The sequence below is a fragment of the Epinephelus fuscoguttatus genome, linkage group LG22 (genome assembly GCF_011397635.1).
Source record: "Epinephelus fuscoguttatus linkage group LG22, E.fuscoguttatus.final_Chr_v1".
Taxonomy (NCBI): Eukaryota; Metazoa; Chordata; class Actinopteri; order Perciformes; family Serranidae; genus Epinephelus; species Epinephelus fuscoguttatus.
The window spans coordinates 15,734,997-15,759,165 of NC_064773.1; the positions used below are offsets into that span (position 1 = coordinate 15,734,997).

Sequence of the window (24,169 nt, forward strand, 5' to 3'; positions counted from 1 at the left end):
CTCTTCTTCTTGGACGTTTCAGCACACAGTATAGCGCAAATCATCAAAGCAAGCCGCTTGTCCTGCTTCTTTGGCAACATCAGCACTTCCAGAACAAATCGGAGCTTTCAAATGTATCTTTACTGACAGCTGTCAACTGGCAGGACAGTCAGCAGGGGCCGACGAGCCGTTTTCACTCGTACAGTGTGAGCTCTCTGATCGTGCTTGATGATTGGAACGTACAGTGTGAGCACATGAATCGTGAGCTTTGGCTGCACATCGCAGACGATTCACTCTTACAGTGTGAGCTGGTATTAACAACAAGATTTTAAAAATTGTACAGTGTGTGCTGGGCTTAAATTTATCTGTTAGAACAGTGTCCCTTGCATCATAGTGACATCATACACTCTAGCCTTCCCATAGACATCGTCTGCACCCCCCCACAAAAGAAAAGGAATTGAATAGAGGTTCTTCACTATCTCACTCTCTCTTTCTCACACACACACACATACACACACACACACACACACACACACACACACACACACACACGCATCCTGATGTATAGCTATTGTAAGGCTGGGTGACGTTTCCAGAAGCAGGTGATAAACAGCAGTTATCCTCAGTGTGTGAAACTGTCCCCTAAATGTCACCTTGTGGAAACGCTGCACAGACCCCGGCTGACAAGCAGTGTTGTATGCCAACACACACACACACAGAAAGTGCTGTATAGGGTTAACACTATGTACTGTAAGGAGAGGAGCACTGAGAAGCATCAGCTTCCTGCTCTTCATCAGTGCTTTATATTTTATTTTTTCATATTCAGTATTTCATCTTGTTTCTTAGATAGATAAGAACTTTTTGAACCACTTGCTCTGGCTGTGAAACACACGTAACACCAATGTTTTTTAGACTTAGAACTGCAGTTCATGTAATATTGATTCCTTGTGTTGAGTTTAGGCCCAACTGATAAACAAGCATGACAAAAAGTCCTTTCAAGTAATAAACACAACAGTGTACCGTTTCATGTAAAATATGTACACCGATTTGACGGAAAAAGAAGCAGTAACTTAACAAATGGATGCACGGATGGAATATTCTTACTGATTAGCAAAGGTGCTCTCTTGAAGCTGGTTTATTATTTCCTTCTTGATTATGTTCCAACAGGAAGATGCTCCAGTTACTGCCAGTAAAACACCAGCAACCTGTAGACAGGAATGTAAAGATCCCAGTGTTGGCACTGTGTAAATACGTGTACAATATGTGTGAGGAAGAGAGTGCAGATGAAAATGAGAGAGATCGCTCACACCATCTCTCCTCTTTCAATCAATAACCCTGTGATTCTAATAGACATTGATTGCATCTGAATCCCAGATCCCAAGTCACAAATGTGATTATGAAATGGCCAGTCTTGACACTTTATTGAAAACAATGAGGCTGGAAAGAGAAACGGGAGGAGGGAGGGAGTGGGAGTGACTGGCTGGGAAAGATGGATTAATCTTCTGCTTGTCAGCTCGCTGAAATCTTCTCCTTCATCCACTTCTTCTTTTGTGTGTTTGTGTGCAAGTGCGTTTATGTGCGAGCAAATGTACACGCTCTTTGAAAGTTGGGAGACGGGTGTGTGCACTGTGGAGTGCTGAGCTACTGAAATAGCAACATTATTGAAGAGTTACGAATAAAGTCTTTCCACTGCAGCAGGGCTGTAGTGTAAACCCTATCTCAGCTACTCTGCTGTGGCCTCTGAGGTCCATGATGGATGGATAGATGGGTCTATCAGTATCTATCTCAATCAAGCACCACTTACAGGGCGTTAGTCATAAATCAGTGTTAATGTTTTTCTGGAATAAAACAACAAAATGAAGCAACGCAGAATAATGTTGTTTATACTTAAAACACAAATGTAGTCAAGGAAATCACATCAACCCTGCCTCCTACATTTATATACTAGTAATTTGTTTTCCTAATATCAATCTTTTGAGGAATGTGATTACTGCCTGGATTATGTTCACAGGCAAGTTTTTGTAAGGTGAATGACATGCTTCATTTGTGTACCACACAGAAGTCAGTAAGGTGTTTCTGGTGGGTGGGACTCAGACGTCAGAGGCTAGGGTTTGCATCCAGATCCCTGTCTGGCAAGGGCGTAGATTTGGTTTCAACACTGGGGTGGTGACACAAATGAAACAAGGTCCTCTCACAGGAAATACTGACAATCAAACACTGAATTCTCAACCTGGTCTCATTCAGAAGTTGTCGAATACCAGCGGTTGGACAGCAACTTCCATGTCAGACACCAAAGACAAAAGCCGTCCTTTCACGTTGGCATGGTACGCGGCCATGCGCTGTCAGTGTGTAACAGCACCTAACAGTGACAGGGGGAAACATGGCCGGACAACAATCAAAGTTAAGGGGGCAAAAAATCAGAGTAGGGTGGGTAGTAGGGGTGGTGGATGGATTCAACAATAATCGACTTTCAGTCAGGAGGCTGGTGTTCGCTTCCCTTATGAATGTAAAGCCATACCCTGTTGTTTTTCTCTAAACCTAACCACGTACTTTTGTTGCCTAAACCTACCCATGTGCATGTGTTGGCTAAATGTAACCACATGTGTTTGTTGTTGAAGAAAAAAAAGGGCAATTGGTGGTATTGTACTGATGTAGTACATTTATTTTGAAAGCGACTGTATGGAAACTGTACATTTCCCGTGAGATCATGAAATGCATGTAACAGGTCGAAGATGACATGGCGTCAAAAAACATCAACAACTGATGCACCAAGGCCTTGCACGTATGTAGACATGGAGGGCTCTAGTTTCCCGGCGCAGCACAGGTGGCACAGGGTGGCGAACCCCACGCAGAGCTAGTTTCGAGCAGCGCAACCCAAGGCACGCTCAGTTTGGTAGTTTGGCAGACCGAGGTGCGCTGAGATGGGTGTGGTGGCCCAGCAGGGAGAGGTGTCAACAGATCCAGCTTGGCACAGTGACAGTTTCGTGCCAAAAGGCTTCGCCGAAGTGCGCTAAAAGCTCGCCATCTGAAACCAGGTCTACTGTCAGTGCCAATGCTGTCTTGGGCTAGCCTGGAAATCCAGACCCCAAGCTAGAAAGATTTAGGGTCTGGCCATGAGTAATGAAAATGGCCCAACTCAAGGGGCAAGCATGCATTTGTAAATATCACTGCACGCAACTGGATAACACTACCACCAATCAGAACAATACACGGGGTGACGTATACGCTTAGCTACCAGCGGAGCTAACTGGTAGATTAGACAACGTATCCGGTCGGCAAAACAGCAAAACCGTCCTTCTTGCAAAGGAAAGATTCGAGCATCGAGCGTCTTCTGTTCCTCTTTTAGAGAAAAAGCCAAGTCTAACTCGTTCATTGTAGCGGCCAAAGCCGTTTCAAGCAACTGGCGTTCATCCGTAGCCATCTTGCACTGTTTACTGACTGATTCTGGACTTCGTCGTCGCAGCACTGTCGTCATCTGTTTAGCTCGCCTCTGGCCCGCCTATATCAGATACACGGATGTGATTGGTGCAGCTCGGTTTCATGGGCATAGGTAATGAGCATCATTACTGATGCAAATTCAAATTGTGCTCTCGCGAGAACTCTGGATTTCCAGGGTAGTCTTGGGCTGCAATCATTTAAAAGTTACACTACCAGTGCCAATATCAGTCCCCTTAAAAGTGATAATGATACCGATAGAGTACTTCTTTTGTTACCTTTGTTCCCTGCTTAAACGGAATATGCCACCAGACTGCACAGGTGTGTAGTGTAGCCATACAAATGTTGGTTGCATCATTATTAAATTGAAGAACAATTGTCACAAATGGCTGCCAGCAAAACCATACAAATTTCTTTTTGTAGATATCTGGATACAAAAAGGATCAAATGCAGGTTTCATTTTTATACCACTATTAGTATTACCAATCCCCAACACTATCCCTGTCTATGGTTGGGTTTATGCAAAAAAAACAGGTTAAAGTTAAGGAAAAATTGCGGTTGATTACCTGTCACGTCTCTTACACTGCATACTTTGGCTGTATTAAACAAGTATGATCTTTCACCAATCTTAAAGTTCCACAGTGTAGGATTTTGGGGAATATACTGGCAGAAATTGTGCCTAATATATCTCTATGTTTTCATTAGTGTAAAATGTAACTAAGAAGATTTATGTTTTTGTTACCCTAGAATGAGATGTTCATATCTACAAACAGAGCCAGTCCTTTAGAGTCCGCCATGTTGTTCGATAGTAGCCCAGAATGGACAAATCAAATACTGGCTCGATAGAGCCATTTGTGTTTTCTTGTTTTCGGATTTTTTGCGTTGGCCACCGTTATTCTCTTCTTCTACACGCTTGGGGCAATCTGCAACCTCACCACTAGATGTCACTAAATCCTACACACTAGACCTTTAGCTAAGTGCTGCAACTACCTAAATATAACCTGTAAGAAAGTTTAACAACGCTCTGTTTGCAGGATCTCATTATTTGGCATTGTAAGTGAACATTTTACTGACCCAATCAGGACTTTTTTGTTTGCCAAATATGTTACTGAACAGCATTTCCTCGGTTTGTTGATAAAAATGTTATTCAGGCAGCATTATGTATCCTCCAAACTGTATTTGCTGTTGTAAAATTGTAGTATATATCTCCAGAGGACACTGTACATAAGTGATTTATAAATGAAAGATCTACATTTTTGTGTTCTTTCATAACTGATCACAGACTGAAACTACTTGGGCAAATCTACTGCTGTGTTTACAAGAATTCCTGATGTAAACAACTCTTAAACAGCATCAGAACACATTAATAATTTAAACACAGCTCTTGTGTAGTATTAGTCCCCGAATTATAAGACCTGCCAATCATTTTGGGAGCTGTAGATTTCACTCTTGTGTTTTGAGTTTTACTGGTGTGTTTATCTTTTTCCTTTACATTTGGATTTTAAAATGTGCCTTTATGAAACATCTGTCAAATCTTCAGAATCAGAATCACTAATCTTAAAAACTTAACCCTAACATGATAGCTTCTTACCTGTCATTCATTCGTCTACTCCATGGACTCCAGCAAATGTTGTGTCTGTGGGTTCACTTGTTTTCATTCCTGTGTAGCACAAGCAGGAGGTGGGTTGATGGTGTCCCTGTGTTCACAGGATACAGCAGAGAAACAAAACGAACAATCGTGGAAATTGCAAAAGAAACTTCCATGAGCGCTATTTCAGAATTTGAGAGGCGGTTAAATGGTGCTGACATGCATTTACCTTCCACTACAGCCCTGCTTTGCAGCGTATACCCTTTATGTGTGACTGCTTTCCTTTGTACACTGATGACATTTCCTTTGGATTCTGAGGATTTGCGCATGGCGTGTCCATGTGTTTGTATGCATGTCTCCTGTATGTGTAGGTGTATCAAATATGTGCCTGTGTTTTCACTGAACGCGGTGCCAGTATCATCAGATGGCCATGACTAGACTGCTGTGTGGTTTGGATGGTTCTGGCAGTTTTTCTTATACTAGTTTACATAATTCCCTCTGCGGTGAAAGCTGTGATGAAGCTATTTCTCTAACCCCTAATTTGTGACACAACTGTCAACTTAAAAAGCAGTTTCACCTTTTACTGCAGCATGTTATCTCCACCTGGAAGTAAAATTCTCTTTTAAAAAAAGCTCAGCTTCTATGTCACAATACACTCATTTACTTTTACTTCATTCACCAAAGGCTTAGATGCTTTGAACAGTTTGTTCCTACTGCAATGTCACTGTGGAATGATCGTAATGGATTTTCCCCCGTGACCTTGATATAGACACGGAAGCTAGTACATATACAGTATACCGTTTGTGTGCTTTGTACTGTTTTCTTTATTTATTTTTATCGTGGAAACATCACAAGCAATGCAGAGAGGGATTATAAAGTATTACTACAACTACAGTACAAAAGATTCAATGAAGGATTATCAAAGGCAGGGTAGATCCAGGATGAATACATTAAAAAGGGATTTCTTCAGCGACTGTGACTGCACGTGCAAACAACAAACGCTGCATCTTGGGCATCTATTGAAATGTTTTAATAAAGATGCTCCCCTGCATATTGTTTGACAAACGGGCCTGGATGTTTTGGTGCATTTTGTTATGTGCTCTCACTCGGCTTTTTGCAAATCAAAGATGTGTTTTGTCTGCGTAGTATGTTTGTGTTCTTGTTGTTCCGTGCCGACGGATTACAGCAATATGATGTTTTGTTTTGTCTTCATTCATATATTCCGAGCTTTGGTGCAAAAATGTTGTCAGATACAGCAGCATTGTAGTGTTTTGTCTACACGCCCGAGCGTTCTCAGTTATTGTTTTATAACGGCGTGCAGCAGTCCCTCTGTCAAAACCTCCATGCAAAATGAATGTGATATAGTCTGTCACTCATTGCTTATGGTAACACATACAGTGCTTTCTGGCAGAGTGCGATGACACTGCCTGTTTATGACAGGTATTCATGCATGCATAATTACACAATTTACAGCTCTTCCGTCAGACTTGGAAGACAATGATCAATTTAAAATGTAAATGTGTTCCCTCTGTGTTCAATCAATTAACAGAGAAAATAACATTTCTGTAGTGTGATTTAATTTTTTCGCTTCCTATTCCTCCCTCCTCATCTTATCGCTGGTGCTCATCATGGATCATCATGCATGGACTGGATCAAGATTAAAGGAATACCTCACCCACAAATGACCATTTGTGTATCGATTACTCACCCCATTTTATGCTGAATTTGTAAAGAAAATGATTTCTCATATGCCTCTGGTGAACAAGGAATCCAAAACTGAAGTCGGCATTTAACAACATCCATTTACAAACTCTCACACAACTCGTGCAGTATAATCCAACACACAGGAAATGTACTGTTTGTGTACAGTCTCCTTCAAAATAAACACACCATGTCGGTACAACACCGCAAAGGGACGCCTTCTTACCCTCAACAACAAACCCATGTGGTTACGTTTTGCTAACACACACGTGGTTGGGTTTTAGCAATAAAAGCACATGGTTGGGTTTAAGAAAAAAGAACAGGGTTTGGCTTTACAATTTTATAAGAAGTGAACACTGGCCTCCCTGATGAAAGTCTGTGGTTCTTGGACCTATCCACCACCCCTCCCACCTGCCCTACTCAGACTTTTGCCACCTTAACTTCCGTTCTTGTCCCACGGTGTTTCCCCCTGATGCCGCTGGACACTGTTACACTACAATGGCGACTGGCTGCATATCATGCTCATGTGAAAGGATGGCTTTTTTTGTCAGGAAGCCACTGACGAATTGTCAGATTTTGATGACTTCAGAGTAAGCATGGGTTGCAAAGATAGTAATTTTACCTCACTGAACATGGGAGCTGCTGATCTACTGCTGCCTCAGTTACTTAGGTTGTTTCTGTTATTGTGTGACTTTGGTGTTTTAAAGTGTTAGACAGGGCTGACTGTTTGGGAAGTAGTGAGCATATGACTAGAAAAATGAAACTTGGAGTTTGCTGCACAAGTTGTGTAAGAGTTTGTAAACAGATGTTTTGATATAGTCTTGCTGTTGTTAAGAATTTTGTCCTTACTTACTTCTTTAATTCAACATAACACATGGTGAGTAACTGATATATGAAGTATTCCTTTAACATACATAGTAAAATGCATGTGTTTTTAAAATTACACTTAGTGAAGGTATATAACATCATGATCAGTAGAGATGGTAGGGCGGAGGCCCAAAGATGTTGCAGTTGTGGAAAAGGAGGATTCTTGATTTAATTTCTCCATCCATGTATTTCAAGTAGCAAACTTGCGTGCATGAGTCTGTGATATGCTTGTGTTGTCATGCCCTTTAGAAACTTTCCCTGTCTGCGAATACTTAACGTGATGTATCCCGACACATGTCAGGCTGATTTTAAGTGACACACGTTTGTGTATGCAGACTGTAGTTTGTGCAGAAGGCTATATCCACTTTTTGAAGATGGGTTTACTGCAGGTCACAAGAAGACCCAAAATAAATTCATTACATGCACAAAAACATCCTTAGAAATACTGATGCAGTTAAGCCGAGAATATCAGGACGGATAGATATCACAAGGATATCTGAAGACATTGACCTACAAAATAAAGCTATTATGGAGAGAGGATATGAACACATAATGGATGCATTCCAAAGAGGAAGTGGAAAGAGTAATAGTGATAGTGTAACGGTGGAACGGTGCCAGTTGATATTGTGCTGAAAGCTCCTGGTCAAGTTGGTGAAAGATACTGTCAATAGATTATATCCATAGACTACAGCGATGGATTCTCAGAGCCGTCAGTGTGTTTGTGTGTGTATGTGTGACAAAAAGAGAGCGGATTGATGAGTGAAATACAAGTGCCCCCACACACTGGACAGTCTGGCTTGGTCCTTATCAGTCTGCCTTGCTCTGTGAAAGAGATGAAGACACTGTTATCATTTTGTTGGCGACATGGGGCCATGACACACCAAGCCAACAGTGGGCTGCCCAGGCGCTGCTGTGGCTCAACATCGCCTGTAGTTTTTGCAGTTCGTCTGCTGCCATTGGCTTTAGTCTGACCTTATCAGTGGCTGTTTGGACATTTTGAACATGTTGAATTTGCAGCGGAGGCAACCAGCAACAGGGAGCTCTCTGACAGGTTGTTCAGCCTATCATGTTAATGATTTCACACATTATTTAGCACAGTTTCACCTTATTTTTATTAACCTCTGCCAGCTTTGTCTTTTTTGTTTAATTACATTGAACCTTCAGTTGACAATACCAGCACAAAGTGGAGCACAGCAACATTTTACCATTTATTTTAAGCAAAGGAAAATACTGTTTATTCAAAGGGAGATACTACAGCTGAATAGGGGAAACCTTTAACTATTAGATATCACCATGAAACTTCATGAGCTGATTACTTACATTAGTAGAATATTTATTTGTATTACAAGTTTTTCTGAAATGTTATGTTTGAATATACAAATGACGCACTGTCTCATTAAATTTGCGCTATTTTGCATATATCTTCAGAACAGAGCAGTTAACATTGGATAAAGACAGGTTGAAATTTAAAATTTTTGTTTCTCTTTGCTGATATATTAAGAGACAAATGTTTTTACAGAAGACATTTTGAATATGTCTCCATAAAAATCTGAAAATACTGTCAACAGCTAATGAAAAAATATATTAATGCCATATTTTTAGGAACAAAATGTTATATAATCAGGCTATGAATGATTTATGAACAAACCACTCTGAAAAAATTGTCTGAATACAGATAGGGATAAGTTTGGTGTATGTAATTCCAAAGACCTATAAACAAAAATAAGACAGCACAGGTGAATTAAGTAAAAATTTCAACTCATCCAGAGCATAAATCTGAACATTAGATATAAAATTCTTCAGGGAACAAAATTCTTGTTTCATTTTGTTGACATAGTAAAGACAGAATTTTGAATTTCTCTTTTTATAAGTCCCAAAGTCAGAAAATACTGGCAACAGCCAAGAATAAATAAGTAAATAAATAAACAAATAAATTTTAACCATGTTTTTAAAAATAAAATTTCACACAATCTTTGAATGATTCATGAACAAACTGCTGTGTAGAAATCTTCAGAATACAGATAGAAATAGAGCTGGAAAGTTTGGTGCGTGTACGTGTTTCTGAAGTTAAAATTTCTGGCTCAGAGTATGAGAACAAAACTTATTTTGAGAAAATACAGCATTACAGGTGGAGAGCAAAGAATTTAAGTGAAAGATATCACCATGAAACCATCGCTACTTGATTACTTACATAACCGTGCTTTTTATTACAACTTTTCTATAATATAGATAAATATATTAAAATGTGGAAATTGTGCAGTATCTATTTAAATATTCAGTTTTGCACACACTTCCAGAAGAGAAATCTAAACTAAAATGTGTATTTTGGGCATTTTCTTTCCATGTATCTCCAAACTGACCAATGCATGAAAACACTATTTCTAACTTTAGTGTCTCCACTTAAATTTACAGTGATATAAAAATTGTTTGTCTGTATTAACACTCCTGTCTGCTGCATACAAGTCATGAGTCCTTCTAAGCCATCCACCATCACAACCTCCAAATCTTTAGTTTCAGTTTCCTGTATTGGCACCTGACGTTGGCACCGGACGTTGGCAGTGGACATAAAGGGATACTGGACTATAGTGGAAAGGGATGATAAAGGAGGAACTGTGTGCTCCCTTTGAGCCTGATTACATTTGATCACTTTTTTGGTTGCCTTGACTCTTTGCATGTATAATATGTGTCCCCAGTTTCCACCCCCCTGACCATCTGCAGTGCCCATCCCAAGAGTTTAATTCTGGGGGGACAGAAAGAGGCACAGTGGGGGAGGCTTGGTCTTGATCTCCATGGACATGAGCTTGGATCTCTGGAGAGATGGCTGGCAAAACACTGACTCACCTGGCCCTCGAGTGTTGGTACAGACACACACACATACACACACAGCTATGTGGACAGACAGACAGGCAGCTGCCATCCTGATGGGGAGGCTGATGGAGATGATACATGGATGAATAAACACACACACGACAAGATGGAATAAAAACCAAAACACACATTTACACGAAAAGCAGTAAGTCATCAATATGCAAACTAACTTAATTATATGACTGAGTGACACATTCAACTCGCCCGTCCATCCACTCCCACGCACCCGCCCATGCACACACGCACACAAGATCCACAGAAATGTCAGCTTCAATATAATTTACTATCCAGTGGCTCACGAAACAGACAGAAAATTGAAAACCTATTTACAATCCAAATCAATGAGATATCAGAGTGTCATTCATTGTGTCCATACAGCACATAAAACTTCATTAGCTCAGCGACACGCTAATAGATTTTCTACGAAAATGAGATATCATGGATGAGGCTGACATATCCAGTGTTTCAGTGTGATTTAAACCAGGAGGAATTAAGCCTGTGAGAGAGTGAGAGGAATGGGCATACACTTTTATGAAGATGGACACACTAAATCCAGCATCACCATTGGCAGCTCATAAATATTATCATCCCAGGGATAGAAATGACTTGTAAATTGACCATAAAGCGGATATATGCACGCTCTGTATACGTGATTTAGCAGCCTGCCGCATTGAGGGATATACAGTGACAGATGTGTGATGAATGTCTATTATTTGGTTGATACAGTGTGTGTGTAGGGTGTGTGTTTTGGGGCCTGTGGGGGGAAAGGGGAAGACCCCCGGGAACAGTGAACCACTGTGGGGTGATCGCTGTATCCCCACAGGCTTAAGATAAACCATGTACAGCTGTGTTTAAAGGGGTTCACTGAGTTAATTCAAAAGGACACAGGGACGCAATGCAGGCTTATGTGGAGCCACACACATGCACACACACACAGTTTTCGGCAAGATGAGGAGAGCTGCTGAAATAACACTGTGCCAGCTGGCAACAGGATTCACACAGACACACAGATACACACACGCACCTCCCTCCAACCCACTTGACTGCATTAAAAAGGAGGCTTCATCAAAGCTATTCATGTTGCCTCCATAAGTCATCATCTCATTTGCAAGACAAATGGGGAAGTCAGATTGGTCAGTGCATTTTAATAAAGAGCCGAGCACCGAGCTTGCATCCTCTTCTCTTCCCCTGCCCTCACAGACGCAGGCTTTCACACAGCAGAGTCAGATTTACTGAACTCTTAATATAACAACATTCAAATTTATACTTTAAGATCTGTGTAACAATAACATCAGTTCCTGTTGCCGTTTGTCAGTATACAACTGGGATTAAACCTATGAAGCATTTGACTGCTGTATAGATGGTCTCTTCATAAAACTAGGCTGTCTATGCAGTAGAAAGACACAAATAGTTTTGAAATTGGCACTATATGTCCACAAAGACAGAGAAAATGGACTGTTACTTGGGAAGCAATTGCTTTTGCTCAAGAGGTAGAAAACCTACAACTACCAGAATGCACGACACTGCTCCAGACCAATAAATGCTGCCACTGGTGGGTGACAGAATGTGAACTTGTCTGTTTTTCCAAAATGGCAAGCTACTGGGCTAAAAAATGAAGCCAACAAGAAAGCGCCAAAACTGCAGTTTGTTGAATGTCCATTTGGGGTTGGCTCCAGAAGTGAGTCAATCCCCATAGACTCCTATTTAAAAATGGCCGCCTTTACAGCAGAAATAAACATGTTTACAGCGTGGTACAAAAAAAAACAGTATTGTTTTTTTATGGCTAATTCCACCCTTCATGACAACTGTATGGGCGGATTTTTTTTTATATAACTCACCTGTTAACATTTATTTCCTTGGCTTCTCAGTTAGATCCAGATTATCACATTTGGCTACAAAAAAAACAAGATGGTGACGGCCAAATGCCAAACTCACGGCTTCAAAATGGGAGTCCATAAACCAATAGGTGATGTCATGGTAGCTATGTCCATTATTTTAACAGTCTATGTTTTTCCCCAGGAAACAATATGGTGGCCGTGGGTGACAGATGATCTTGGATTACAGTTAAATGATAAGCTAAAACATACAGTAATAGAATTCTGGTTCATTTTTATCACCACTGCTTGGTTTGACCGTTTTATCTTACTTTTCTCAGTCTCTGTTTTTACAGTACAGGAAACAGTATGGCACCTGCTTGTTGTTCAAAGATTCTTGTATACCAGCCAAACAGTGCACTAAACTATGCAGTACAGTAACAGAATCTCAGTTTGTATTTAATCAGCACTGCTTAGTTTTACCATTTGACTGGAGTTCTATTTGTCTTTCCATCTATCCAGCCATGGTGGCAGGCATATAAAAATGCAGAATTACAATCAGTAGTTTGAGTAACAACCACAGAACCAGTGAAAATTTGAGCTGGTAGATGAGCAGGGAGATCGTGGCGCTGGCAAAATGGAGGGAAGTTTGTTACAGTTCATTTACACATTTAAACCAAGATGGTGATGGACAAAATGCAAAACTCAAGGCTTCAAAACAGGAGTCCACAGACCAATAGGTGATGTCATGGTAGCTACGTTCATTTTTACAGTCTATGGTTTTTCCACAGGAAACAATATGGTGGCCGGTGGGTAACAAATGGTCTTGGATTACAATTAAATGTCAAGCGAAAACATACAATAATAGAATTTTGGTTCATTTTTATCAGCACTGCTTAGTTTTACTGTTTCTGTTTTACAGTAAAGGAAACAGTATGGCACCTACTTCCTCTTCAAAGATTCTTGTATTACAGCCAAACAGTGCACTAAAATATGTTTCTGAGGACAATCTCAGATTATATTCTATCTATGTGTCTATCTATATATCTATCTGTCTATCGATCTATCCATCCATTCACGGTAGTGCATATGAAGATGCAGAATTACAATCTGTAGTTTGAGTAACAGCCCTATAGCTAGCGAAAATTCAAGATGATACAAAGCTGGTTGAAAATCCAGTGGAGTATCCCTTTGATGTACAGGCTAAAGTCTAAAACTATGCTTTCATTTTGTCCTAAAAATGTGCCCCAAACATCAGGAATAACTACAGTGAAATTTCAATCCAAACATTTAAAAGAACATGGATCAAATGTTCAGAAAAACTGAAATTTGAACATGAACATTTCCACAGCTAGTCAAACCTGATCTGCTGAAGAAGATCTTGTGGTACTAATGAAAGCTCCAAAGCAGCCACTAATGGATGTTGTGGTAAGATTGTTCCGCCAACTGCTGTTTTCAAGATAAAGAATGAACTTTTAATCTCAACCCTCAGTCAACATGGATGAGAATTCTGTGATATACTCAGCAAACACTGACACTTTACCATTTACAGTTCCATGACAACTGGGCGACTCCATCTGCTGAGGAAAATCGTGCCATATGACTGAAAACCCTATAAAAGAGTTACTAATGGTTCTTGTGGTTATATTATGTTGCCAACACTAACAGCTCAATCTGCTGAGCACCGCTTATGTGTATAGGCTTGAACAACCAAAAAGCTTACCTTACCTAAAGGGTCACTGGCACTGATATTCTTATAAGTTGCTTTGTCAGAGAGAACAATGGGCATTTGAATATTTTCCTTTAATGCCATGCTTGACATGCATGTAAATTTTCTACTCATCTGATCAGTATGTTTTCACCAAGAGAAATGGAAAAATCTTGTGTGTTCAAACTGTCAAGAAAAACCTGTTTGTCCTTGAATTAATTTATGCTCATGCAGCACACAGATAGCAGTGAACTCCTATGATAAAACATAATTATACAGACCCCATTATCATGTGGTCCAAGCATGTTTGACGATCAACACATGGACCAGTGACCTCAACATTAATTTCATAAGGTCATGCGATCCTGACCCCTCGTGGAATGACTGTTGTCACTGTAGATTGCAGCACTATTGATTTGCTGTGCTCTGAAAGCTATCTGATATTAAGATCCACAGACTGTTGATTTAGCTCTGTGCTTGTGTTGAATAATTAAATAAAGCCAATAGGTTTGTTGGTATCTATGCATTTTCATCCTTCAAATGACTCTCAGGGATACCCTCAGAGTCTGTCACAAGGACCAAAGTATAATAAATGAACACAGATCTGACACATACTGAAATCAATGGCCTGTCACATCGTGATTTGGGCAAATAGTGACCACCCCCAAACGCACAGCCATTGTTGACTTGTGTGAATTGATTTACAAGGGGTCAGTCTTCTTTAGAGGTGACATTGAACTGTCAGACCTTAAAACCTTTGTTTGTTTTCATGTGTTTAGTCCTTTGTTTTATTATCAAATTGTTACCTTACCCTGTCATGCAACAGAACATCCTTCCAGTCCCACCAGTGGGTCCACATTTACATCATCATCTGGACTGGCTAGGCATTTCAAATGCTCAGAATTCTATTTAAAATACTATTAGATGTCCCAAAGTTTCCAAAGATAGCATATGTCAGGCTGAATTTTAGGGAAATCTGTATACACAAGACCTATTACCTCAATTCCATGTCACACCCTAGGCAGTAATTATAACATATATTGGGGGAAATTTGCTATGCAAATGAAAGGCATTCACACACCGCTGTCCAAAATAATCACTGGCAAATGTAATCATATTCATAAATAAACATAACAAATTGCCATTATCATTATAACTGGTTGTAGTATTATAGTTTACTGTAGTATCCCAGAAGAAGCTGTTGCTTGACTGCTGTAGGATGTTACAATCAATGTCAAACACTTTACTGTCACTCAGTTTCATGACTGTGATGTGTATTAAAAAGTGGAGAATTAGAATGCAAGATGAGTGTTACGTAGGAGAGTGGTTCCCAACTAGTACAGCCACGGGGTCTAAATTTCTCCTTAGTCATTAGCTCAAGGTCCACACAGTTTAATAACTGTTTGGCCATGTCATTGAGCTAGATTGCTGTCTCTGTCAAGTAACTTTCTGTTAGTCACTCATTCTACAGCAGAAAACAGCACTTCAAAATAAAAGCTCTGTGCTGGAAATCTACTGTGCTTAAAAATAAAGTGTGTTTTATACAAACTTGACACTTTTGCGAGCCACTTGGTCCGTTCAGAATGGGCCTGCAATCCACTTTTGGACAACGACACACCAGTTGGGAACCACTGATGTAGGATATATCACTGTCGGTTGTTATAGTTTGTGTAAAGTATGTAAAGCATGTCATAAAAAGTCAAAGTATAGTACATTATAAAAAAGGTCATTAAATATCATTGTATATCATTAAAAAAGTTATAAAAAATCATAGAGTGTGCACTTTTTCTGTGCAGTCTTTTATCCTATGCTGGCTCCCTAAAATGACACTCAGTTAAACACTGAGAACCAGATCCCCCTGGAGAGCTGGGTTGTAAAAGGTGTCAATGAAATGCTCCCCCTGATGTTAAATAGGTGTTTACAGCCCTGAAGCTGTAGCATCACAGCTTCAATGAAGCTTCAGAATGGAGACAGAATATATGACGGTGCATACAGTGTGACTTTAAGACACCGTAAGGCAAAGTAAAAGTTAGAGAGTCACGTCTGCAGGCTAATTTAGATATTTTTATTAGGTCTATTTGCCTAAAGTGTTCTCCCACCGATCATAAAAGCTTTAATCTACAATGTGATCACATGTGACTTCACTGTCATTTCACACTGTGGATTTATTTTTTTATTTAAAAACTTAATTCAGCAATACAATATACAAAAAATATCTGGTATAAAAAAACACAATACATGAGAGCTTAAAACAAATTGCAATGAAAGGTGAACAAAAAACTGAAAGTAAATAATTATAATATTATTATATATATGTTCAGAATTCTTATAATAAATAAAGTAATAATGGAGATTATGAAAAACAACAGCAACAAACAAAAAAAGCAGTTCATTTCACATCAGGGGGTTTCATCAAACATTTAATTGTAATATTCTAAAAACCTGTTACTTTTTTAATTGTTCAAAAGAGCAAGAAAGTTCGATATTAATTATTATTCAATTTAAAAAAAGATGGAAAGAGGGTTGTGAACTTCAGAACTTCTGTTTATGAATAAAGAATTTCTCTAATGAAATAAAAAGTAACAACATAGTTCAGAGACTTGTTGCTCATATCACCATAGTAACAAATTATATCCTTTAGCATAGAACAATGAGTGATATTAGTAGTACTGAAAACATGAAAAATTAAATCAGACTAAAATGTCATTGTTATTCTACTCTGAAAGAATTAATGAATCACAGTGCATCAGGATGTCAGTAAAGGTTTTCATCCACATATCTGTAAATTATAGATATCACCGGATAGGGTTTATGCAAAATTTTGAAATGAACTTCTTTTACTTTGTTAGGAGTACAATATTTATAAGGTAATTTTTTTGCCTGTTAATCTCGTTCAAATGTGAGACCCAGTAAAATTTCCCTCTGTGGGTGATTTTCTTTTTATTTTAATTTTTACAAATATGTCTAGTATTATATTTCTTGTCAAATATATTGTCACCATTCAAAAACAATGCTGTGTATTTTGTGGATTTTTTTTGTCAGTAACACAAAATGGACTCACAGGTGGGCAGAGAGTACAGTCACGTGACACCCAGCTGGCGTTAATTGGTAGTATTAGGCTTTACACCACGTTTACAATCACTATGTTGCTTTAATTTTATGTACTTTAACTTCTTACCTCGAGTTTAAATTGGTGGCAAGATGCATATGAACGTTAAAGTTTACTTTTTTGATAGAGAGCGGTGGAAAATACTGGAGGTAAATAACGTTTTCAGTTAGTGGCTGTTTTCGGGTTCTGTCAGTTACTGGTTACCGCCGCCATTTTGGCTACGGCAAGCTTATGTGCTATGGTACGCACTAGCTATGCTAATGCTAGTGTTAGCTGTCTTGCTGTTCGTTGTAGCATGTAAGATAGTTGCACATATGTTGAAACTTCCTCTTTCAACCTTTAACCTCCCAAGAGAGCAATGAGCCTACATAGTGACCTATATTTATATACATTAGCCTAATATGTTTGATGACGTACTCTGGTTCATTGGGACGTTACAGTAGGCCTCCATTTTGTGTGTGTAACTTTACAGTGCACCTTATGTGACAAGCTTGACTGATTCATGGGGCAGCAGCTCCTTGTAGCTCTTGTCTGGCTTGGTGTGTCTGTGTTGTTTGTTTTGTATCATATCGGGGGGTGTATAGTTGTCCTTGTAGGTTTAAAACGTTCTGTTTAAATCTAATGAAAGGTTATAGTGAGTTGTGTACATGGATGGTCACAGAGAGCACTGCAGGGCCAGTGGAGCAGTTTGTCACCGTTTGTATGTGTCAGTGTCAGTAGCTGTAAAGTTTCTTTGGCCTGTAGGTGGGGCTCTGATGCAGTGTTTCAAAGCGAGGAAGCCCCTCTGGAAGTGAGATCAGGGAGGGAGGGATGGAGAGAAGGATGGGAAGGAGGGAGAGGATGCTGCAGCAGGCACGGATGCCCCCCTAGAAGACCCCCTCCGAGCGCACACAGTGAGTGATATAGGATAAATGATCAGGGGGTGCATGCAAATCTGTTTCATAAAGTTTTTTTCCCAGTTGTTTTCTCTGAGCTTATTGCCAAATCCCCAAACCCTCCATCCTGTCATTGACTATTTGAAACACTAAAACAAGCCAGCAAAGCTTAATTTCAAAGTTATCTCATGAGATGCAAATGAAAGAAACCTCAACATTGAAACCATATTGTGTGCAGTATTTAGTGGATGCGTATGGATCTGTTTTGAATTGTCTTCACATGAAGATAAGGAGCAGGCTTAGTAGGCTGTTTTATATATAAAAAATGTATTATTCCTGTACCCCCACACCGCTTATTTCGCTAAAGACACGATTACATAATTAGGCCTTTAGAATATTAATTGCTTCAAATGTATGGGGGGAGGATACACTCCTGGAGCATGTTAAAAGATCATCAAAGAACAAAAATGCAGATTCTAATCCCCTACAACTATGCAAGTGTCGTAATTATGTTGCTGTGTTGCCTAATCTCCATCTTTAAATGATCCTGCGATTAGATATTCAAATCCGATGATCTGATCATTTCACCCCGGTATTGTAGCGTATTTGTGTAAAGTCCCCATTGGCATTGCCAAATCCCATTCTCAACGGGATGAATGCATTACATAAACCTCTATTTTAACAAAGCATAAGCTCTATTTAAGCTCATAGCTGTCATATTCTTGTTTTCCTAGGTGAAAAATATCCATCAAAGGGCGGAGCTGATAAATTTGAGAATTAACTTCTGTAAAGTGATTGTTTTAAGGGACTGGCACTTAAACGTGAAACTGCATTGGACACTAGTGGAATTGTCTCACTTCAGCTGGCACTTTGTCACTGCCTGTAAAGGAAATTAGATCATAAACGTGATTATGGTAATATATTTGTTGTTTTGAATGGTGCTCATTAATGCGCACTAAGCCTCTTTAGGGGAGTTGCCAGGGACTTAAAAATGTAACCCAAACGCAGCCCCCTCCAGACCCGAGATGTTACTGCGGGCGAGGCAGGATCCTTGATAAAAAAAAAAAACCAAACAGTCTCCTTTTGCAACGGGCGAAGCGCCATCTAGTACTCAGTCCCTCCCGAGCCTCAAGATCCGCTGCGAAGCTGCAAACTCCGAGGCAGCGCACTCTCTCTCCGTCGCTCCCGCACTCCCTCTCTCCCTTTCGCACTCCGCTGCAGCACCCTCAGCACCTCAGTTGAGCAGGAGCACCGCACTGAGTCACATCTATACACACACGCTCTCTACACGCACACACTCACACATATACACGCACACACACGCACACAAGCACAGCCTCCTGCGGTATCCCATACGGCGCAGCGGCTTTTCCAACGGCATACAAAGTGCGTCCTCGCCGGGGAATGGGAGGTGCAGCTCCCGGGTCTCAGAGCGCTCAGAGCGGCGTCAGGTCCTGCTGATCGGGGATGCTGCTGGAAGTCTGCTGCTATTTCTTTTTCCTGTGCAGGAATCGCCTTCTAACTACACCTCCACCGGGGATTTAAAGTGGACAAGCCGTGTGATCAGGATATAACATTATTCTAAGCGTTTCTCATTTTTTGGGGGGAGTAAAAGGAGTTGGGGATTGCTCTGGACGTGCCTCTTATCCGCAGTGTCGATGCGGCTGCGGCTGTGAAGTGATATCTGCATAGATTACAGGTAAGGAACGAAGCTTGTCACGGCGTTAGTCCCCACAGCCAGGACTGTTTTTAGGGTGCTTTGGTGCTATTATAGCCAGGTTTTGGGCGTGAGGTTGCCACTGCACCAGCCAGGTGACGGGAGGCGTGTTGCACCTGTTCTAGCTGCGCCATGCCCGCTCTGCGCACTCCGGCGGTCGGGCGGGTTTCATACCGAACCTGCACATTTGGATCGTACAACCAGCCCCAGGGAGAATTGCAAAACATTTGAACGACCTGCTATTTCTCTCAACTTGGGACCCCATATTGACTGGATTCCCTCCGTTTGGCGCCTCAGATCATTCATGCCCTTCATCCACTGTAAGCCAGAGAGAGAGCTGCATGCCCAAATTGTGCTTGTTCTTCTTGCAACGTTAAACTCTGAAGGTTAAAAACTGAAATATTTGTAGGGGATTCCGCGTCGGATTTACGCAGTGCCTTCGGGGATAAACCCAGTGAGTAGCATTTAGCGGCGTGTAGACTCATGGACTGCAATTGGGATTTTAGTGGTGTCTCGGCTGTGAGTCGTGGAAATGGACAAAATGATCTGATACTCTGCCACACATGGTTTTGTCAGGAGGATGCTTAGCAACTATAATTTCCTGACAGGGTTGATGGGAACATGAGTTAGAATTGTGCACACAGTGTGGTTGCTTTATAAAAGTTATTTAATCCATGCCGTTTTGGAGCATGTCCTGCATCTTTAGGGATCCACATGGGAAGATTTTTACAGCCTGTAACTATTCAAGCATAGTACCTTTCCAAACGGGTTCTTTACAGTATCAGAATTTTTACAATCCCTGTGAATTATTATGTCGTATTTCTGCCTTTTAAACATCTCTGCACGACTATATTTTTGTAGAGCTCACATTGTAACCGCAGATTTATTTATTTATAGAGTGGCCGTGTCGACTGCGCTTTGTAAATCGTGGAAATCGCACGCTGCGTGATGCAAAATTAAACTTAACAGGCGCATTTCTCCCCGTGTGGCTTCCAGGATCGCTGATAGGCGAGTCTCCGCTCGGAGCTTTTGAACTTGACCGATGTGGCTCAGACTGAGCGCTTTGGGAAGGGCTTGACTTTAGAGACGCTCAAGTTAACAGAAAACACTGTACTGTAATATCTCTACAGGGATTTGCTCTCTGTGGTATGAGTCTAATGTGACTTTATCTTAAGTCATGGGATTTTATTATTACTATGGTATCCCTCAGGGTCACATGCTGTGTGTAATTTAAGGTTAAACTTGTTATTTCCAGATTTTTGAGAACCATTTTAAAAGGATTTTGCTTTGATGCAGTAGTAAAGAGGACATAAGAGCCACATGAGTGTGATATTGTATGTTTGTGTCTGTATAGTCCAAATCAAGTCTCGCTTCTTGAGTAGATTATGAATCCTGGTGTGGTGGTCTTTAAATGTTGTGACAATCTGAGAGCATATTTAAATGATTCATTCACTAGATTTATTACAGCACTGCCAAATTACTATTAAACAAACTTGGTGAGTTTGATTTTTTTGAGATGCTTTTGAGGTATTTGGATAGACAACTCCTTCCTCTTGATTGCTCTGCACATTTCCCTGTGTTGGAGTCATACCACATAAACGAAGCCAAGAGACGTGGTGATGAGCAATGATGAATAATTTTTCCTCAATGCTGAATGATTATGTTACGGTCAGGGCTGTCTTTAAACGATGCATTTGTTCTGTAAACAGTATCTTACTTTGTTGTCAACACTTTGGTTTTGCGTAGTTGTACACAAGGTTGATCATCCCTCTTGGCACAGCGTGTATGTGTGTCATTTCCTGGAATCAGTGTCATTTATCCTTGAATGGGAACGTTTGTTGGAGCTTGGGCTGATTTCTAGACATTCAGGCAGGGGAAGTACCAGTGTGGGCTCTTGGAGCTGGAGTCTATAGTGTGATGTGGGTTCCTTAGTGCAGTTGCGACTTTTGGAGTCAGGGACCTACTTGTCTCGCTCGTGCTCCATTGCTCCCCTGTCTCTTGCACCTCATGCACAGAAAACAGTTGCTTCAGCCTATATGCAAAATGCAGAGCCCTAGTACAGCAGTCACACTGAGTACTCTGAGCCCCTCTGCCGGTTTCTCCCTCCCTCCATCCACCTGCGCTCCACACTCAATGCATCAATTCAGTGTCGCCCTTCCAAATGCTCTTTGACTTAACTCTAGATGCACACCATTGTGTTACTGCTGTTGCACAGATATCTCTTAAGCACTGTGATGATACACATTGAGTTGCGTGGGTTATTTTTGCATTCTAAAGATTCAAACGAAAGGATTACATACTTGTGTTTAGTGCTCAATCACTCAACAGAGCGTGGCTGAAGGGACAAGGCTGTATCCTGGAAAAACCATGAGGGGCAGTGTGGCTGCACAGGCTGGTAGAGTGGGTAGATTGATCCCATGCTTTGTGTTAGTTGACATCAATTTAGATGTTGTTTAACTGCACGGTAACAGTGTGTGTGGTGTGTTTATTGGATAATTAATGAGGAGATACACATGTTTAGTAACGTGTAACAAATTTTACTTGGGAAATTATAAAACCATTCTTCCATGCAAGATGATTTGTAGCATTTATGCATGTTTGGATGTGCTTTGGGTATTATTGGATTTCATTTTTTTTCTGCGTTGGCTCTGCATTGGCACCCACGTTACTGATGGTTCTCTGATGGACAGCTGAAAACAAATTTCTCAAACAAACATTAGATTCTGCTGGCTGATATGTGTTTTTTTAGTTGTTGTTCAACTGTGTGCAGCTTGCAATTGTGAACAAAAGGAGAGGAGGTCACTCACAGGGCAAAGTGTTTCTACTGCAGATTGTCTGTGTCAACATGATTGTGGCTGGCATGCTAGCAACATAGAGTGTGTCTGTCTGTGTATCTGAACTCAGTTCTGAATGTTCCAATTTGTGTGTTTGTCCTCTTGGAGGATGCGCATGCGAGCGCATGTGTTCTGCTGCTGTCAAGGTCTCAAGGGAAAGACATTTAGTCCCTTAGCAGTTTGATAATCCTATCTCATCTGTGTCTTGCCCCCTTGTCCTTTCACCAAATTCTAGCTTAGTTTTAAACTCTTAAAGGCTGCAAGAGCACTTGGCACTATTCAGTCTCTCTCCCTCCCTCTCTCCCTGTATGCTGTCCATCAACGCCTGCCTATAGGAATTGGAACAGCAGCCTTTATCGGCCTGTAAGCACCTCACATTGACATACTACCCCCTGTCTGTCGGCCAGTGTTACGGCTACAAGGCTAGAGTTTGGACCTGGAGAGCACGGCCCTGTCAATATTATGGCTTGCTAATGGATAAACTCTCACTCCAACCTTGGCAGTGAAGACATTCATTACATTTTGGGGGCGGTGCTCTTACAAGAATAAGCTCCATAGAAAATCTTTGCAATGTGTTCATGTCAAGGGGGAAGCTGTGAATGAATATGAATGGGGAATCTTAGAGAGATTCTCCATAGTGATATAAATGCCTGGTAGCAGTGTAGGCAAGACTCAGCAGAAGTGTGTTTGTGTGTGGGTGTGAATGATGCATCTGTGACTGGCCTGTTGAGGCCCTATATGAATACTCTGGTCACAGAGATGTATCGTCATGTCAGACTGAATGATGCGTCTGTGGATTGGACCTGAATGGAGCTCTCTGTTTGTTCTCATTCTCTTTCTGTTGCTCGCTTTCTCACTTGATGTCTCCCTCTTTTCCTCCCTCACTCACTCTTTCGCATGCACACACACACACAGACACGCTTAAACCCCTCCGGGCTGTGACAGGACTACCAGACGCAGGCCAGTGTCCAATTAGACCCCCCCCCCCCATGCCACCAAACACTACAGAGAAGATTGCAAATTGTATTTCCGTGTCACCAACTGTTCTTCACACACCATAATCTGTCTCCCATATTTCAGGACAGTTAGACACATAATTCTTTAACAATGGCTGCATTGAATATATACTATTTCATTGGTGCTACTTCTCTTTGGATTTTACAATTTAATGTAAAGTGTGTTGATTTGTTTAGCTTGAGAACGTCAACACTTTATTGCATAACTGGAGTTAATTTTTAAATTGAATTCTTAGACCTTTACTTGCCACATAAAACCTGTCTTTGTTATCTTGTCTGTGTGGACTTGACCTTGTAGATTTCAGACTTGGCGTGCAATGCAAAATTCAAAGTCTATTATGTTTCAGTTGGCATTTCATTAGAAAGATGGTATCACTTGATGGTTCTGATGTAAATTCCAATTTGGGGGGATGATTCAATGCTACATTAAAAAAGTAATTGCTTACAAGTATGTAATTAACCCTTTGGTAATGCACCGCAGAGCTGCATATTGATGTTTGCTACTGCAATGACAGCAGAGTTCTGAAGTGAGGATCTCCAAACAATAGGCGTTGTGAGTTCTATGGGCAGAAATCAATACGCGTCACAGCATCCAATTTAATGAGCACCTTTGTTCTCCTCTGAATAGTTTACTCAGCATATGTGTGACGCCTACAGA

At 40.7% G+C, this 24,169-nt stretch overlaps 1 protein-coding gene across 2 annotated transcripts in view; it reads left to right on the forward strand.

The window, feature by feature from the left end:
- plxna4 (plexin A4) overlaps positions 1 to 24,169 on the forward strand; it is a 364,224-nt gene that overhangs the window by 29,686 nt on the left and 310,369 nt on the right. Inside the window, exon 1 of one of the 2 annotated variants that reach the window (XM_049566658.1) lies at positions 19,072 to 19,643. The exons of the other annotated variant lie outside the window; for it this stretch is intronic. The gene's annotated coding sequence lies outside the window, so the exon portion shown is untranslated. Of the gene's footprint in view, positions 1 to 19,071; positions 19,644 to 24,169 lie in introns of those variants that run through there. 2 annotated transcript variants of the gene reach the window in all.